The sequence below is a fragment of the Gymnoscopelus microlampas genome (assembly GCF_963454915.1).
Source record: "Gymnoscopelus microlampas genome assembly, chromosome: 4".
Lineage (NCBI taxonomy): Eukaryota > Metazoa > Chordata > Actinopteri > Myctophiformes > Myctophidae > Gymnoscopelus > Gymnoscopelus microlampas.
Window position 1 is genome coordinate 41,518,605 of NC_139941.1, and position 4,218 is coordinate 41,522,822.

Genomic DNA, 4,218 nt, shown 5'->3' on the forward strand with positions numbered 1-4,218 from the left:
GACGGGTGGCTGGCATCTCCCTTAGAGATAGGGTGAGAAGTTCGGTCACTCGAGAGAGACTCGGAGTAGAGCCGCTGCTCCTTCGCTTGGAAAGGAGCCAGCTTAGGTGGTTCGGGCATCTAGTACGGATGCCTCCCGAGCGTCTCCCTAGGGAGGTCCTCGCTGCACGTCCCACTGGGAGGAGACCCCGGGGCAGACCAAGGACCAGGTGGGGGGCAGAGTGTGCTACTCTGCTTGGAGAGACCAACTCCACTGCAGACTGTTTCACAGCACTGTTAACCACTTTCAACCTAACGTCCCTATTTTGGGCATGAAACATGTCAAGACTTTTACATTATTTTCAAAAATATTCACGCACTGGAACCAGTGCGTCACTGTTTCAGTGTTGCCTACAGTGTACCTTTTCCATTATGCTTGTCTTTATATGTGACTTTTATTCCTCACTGATACATGCCCCCTAAAGTGTGAGATCCTTTGATGTTTCAAATGTCCCCTTTCCTGTGTTGTAATGAATAGGTCTGGGTAAATTAGCCACAAGTTAAATAACTCCTTACAAGGTACAATATCTGTCCAAAAAAGATGTTGGAACTGTGAGTTTCATTGCACTGCAGAACAGGTGTTGGTGGGACTTTATGGGGGAAATGTCTTATCAAACTCTTTTTTCCCCTCCTCCTTACTTTTGTTATTTTCAGGTTCATATCCAAGGATCCCTCTCTGTACTGTAGTTCTGTTGTAGATTGTGACACTTGTATGTTAGATTTCTGTTCTTCACCTGAGACTGGTGGAAACAAAAGAGGTAACATAAGTTCATGGCTAAATGCAAGTAGCTTTATTTTAATTATAATTTTGTGTTGACATGCTGTAGCAGGGTCCTCTTAAACCCCAGCATCATTATTGTTGGGAAAGCTTTCGCTGAAAATAGCCAATCGACAAGCTCACAACGCGATGCGGTGTGTGGCGTTGTGAGGTTGTCAATCGGCTATTTTCAGCGAAAGCTTTCCCCACAATAACAGAAAACCGAAAATATACTAGTATAGAGCCCTGAGGGACTTCGCTCAACCATATAGGGTTTAAGCAGTTAAAGCAAAATAACATGACAGTAGAGCTAATTCACCAAAACTCACTCATCCTAATGTGGTTTCCATCTGTTATGTGAGTCACAGGGTGAATGAGCGTATATACAATAAACAGGATAGTCCCTCTCTCTTGCACGCATGCACATGCACGCGCACGCGCACACACACACACACACACACACACACACACACACACACACACACACACACACACACACACACACACACACACACACACACACACACATACACACACACACAGGTTATCTGTAAGTGGCCTCTTGAGGGAATGATAATACAAATAATAATGATAATGATAATAATACAAATAATAATAATAACTAGACGCGTCGCAATTCAGGGCAATTGCAGAGTGTGGTTGCGCCGACACGAGTCGCGGATCGCTGCCGTCGGGACTTGAGGAATACGCTGGGAGGAATACCATCAGAGGCTGCGCCAATTACATTGTCACATAACTCCTGAGATCACTTGCGTTTCATTTTGAGAGGATTGATCCCCCCAACATAAGGTTTTTGCATCAAACGGTTACAGTTTGAGCATTTGTGGCGCCCCCTATGGATCAAAGTGGAAATGCTTTTGGGGATTTGTTGAGTAAACCACCCTTGACATGTGATTCAAATTTGGGATTGACTGGACGTGTCGTTCGTGATTTGTGGCCTTTTTTGTAAAACGGGCCCCTTCCGCTAACTTTGGAAGCCATTTACGGACGAACGGTATGGACTATCAAAATTCTGTTTCGGTCCAGATTATCGCATGGGTCCAGAGATCATGTGTACCGATTTTTGTGAAATTTGGACAAAATATATGGGAGGAGGAGCTAAAAGTGTGTTTTGAAGAAAATTCAAAATGGCGGAAAATCTATCCAGACGCAAATGGGCGTGGCCTATATGGAAAGTTGCGTAATGACCCAAGGAATCCAGGGAAAAAAAAATTTGATTTTACGACCTACGGTTCAAAAGTTATAGGCCAAAACGTAAAGGGGGCTGTTATAGCGCCACCATCAGGCCGATTGGTTTAATTATTTTTATAATAATTTCGGACAATATTATGAACCTTTCCTCCAAATCTAGTAACTCTAGCTCTTACGGTTTCTGAGAAAAAAATACTTGAATTTGAGTTTTTTCACTTTTACATTAAAGTGGATGGGGCAATTTAATGCACTAATAAATCAATATCAATAAAACTATTTAACCAATCTCTTAGCCCTATACACGCGCACGATTCCCGATTTAGACGGTCATTTTGACATATGGCACAACATTAGGGGATAAAAACTGTGGGAGGAGACCTGTCTGAAAGTATTGTTTATCTATACTCAATAATAATAAAGTGTGAAGATAACTATAGTCTGGTTGCCCTGTTGGGCAACCACACTAATAATGGTTTAATTGGTAAATTCCACCCTTAAATGTGTAGTAAGGATGGACTTGCCGTGGCTTGTTTACAAGAGTAGTAGTGGTAATTTTCATTTGTCTAATTTTAAATAGTTGTTAGGAAATCTGGGCTTTTAAATGGGCCTCCAAATACACCCTCCCCTTATTGTTATTCATTGTTGTGCAGGGTCATGTTCAAACCTATCCCACCCAACTGTACACAAACCCGATCTGTTTGGGTGAGGGAGCGGATTTCAGCCAGCTGAACAAATGCATAAGAGGATATACAGTAAACCATAAGGATTGGCGTTAAACCCCTCACATATGTTACTGGCACACTAGTGCAATACTGTAGTGTATATGTCTCGATACATTTTTACATTTCTATACTCTTCTTTCTGTCTTTGTTTATTTCAACTGTGTCCATACAGTAAAAGCCTTTGTGTTCATTTAACTCCAATTGTGTACAAATGGAACCGAATGGATTGTCAATTTGGTTAGATTTTTATCAGTTAAATTAACACAAAGGATTTTACTGAGCAATGTCATTCTTTGAAAACAATTGAAACAAACAGGGTGTGACATGTGAACTGGCAGATTTCCTCTTTCATATTGCCAAAACACAAAACCAGTTTCTCTGAAACCTTTTTCAAGTAGATGATGACAGCCAAAACTGACCTGGGAAAACCAAAGCCTTAATTTCTACATGTTTTCTATTATTATATTACATTGCACAGATGAAACATAATGTTTTTCTTTTTTTGTATTAACCAATGCTACTGAAATGTATTTTAGTGAATTTCAAAACCATCTAACTCAAGAAAAGACCAGGGACCTGGTACATAGTGCATACTAATTAACACTGGTTCGGCTGGATATCGTTAGGCGAGAGGCACTGCTTCCGATGACAGCGTGGCTTGGCCGGTCCTGAATGTGCTGGGCTCGTGTCCCCTCCGGATATGGGTGCTCAGCGCTCATCATCACAGAGATACAAAGGTCCTCTTCACAACCTTCTCTATCCCATCCATTGTGGGAGGGCTGCCTCTAGCCACACAGCTCCTATGCTTGCTACAGAACTAAATGCATCTCCTGTCATTGGCAGGTCGCTGTGCCAGTTCAGCTGCTGAATGAACTCAGGTGCTCTGATCTGAGGTAAATGTATTTGCTCAACTAGGGGAAAGCTAACTTATAACATAAGTTATGGTATGTTATAACATAAAAAACAGATCTCACACATAAGATACCTCATCAATCCCCCCCAAATCCTCCCGCAGACAGACAGGCAGGCAGGCAGGCAGACAGACAGACAGACACGTACATACACACATAATTTACAAACATGCATAGATGATGGATGGATAGATCTCCACCAGGCCGGGTGGCATATCCACGGACGGCTGTGTCAAGGTAGCTCTCCACCGCACCGGCGGCGTTAAGCGTTGGGAAGCGTCTGTGGCCGAAAATCTGTGGGCGGTGTGCACACTGTCAGGTCGGGTCGTAAGTTGTAGGGAAGCGTCGAAAGCCGACCAAACTTGCTCGGTTATTATATTGATCAGCAGTTGAAGCAAAATGATATGGCTGTGTGCGCATTGCGCTGCCACTGGTTGTAGGCACGCAGTGGTTATTGTTTTAATTAACATTAAATACAAAAGATATACACCAAAACAATCTTAATACAGATAACCTTGTGCCCATGCCCTAAGCACCCTGAGTGCAGTAGTTATCTTGATACGTTCTCAAATTATTTA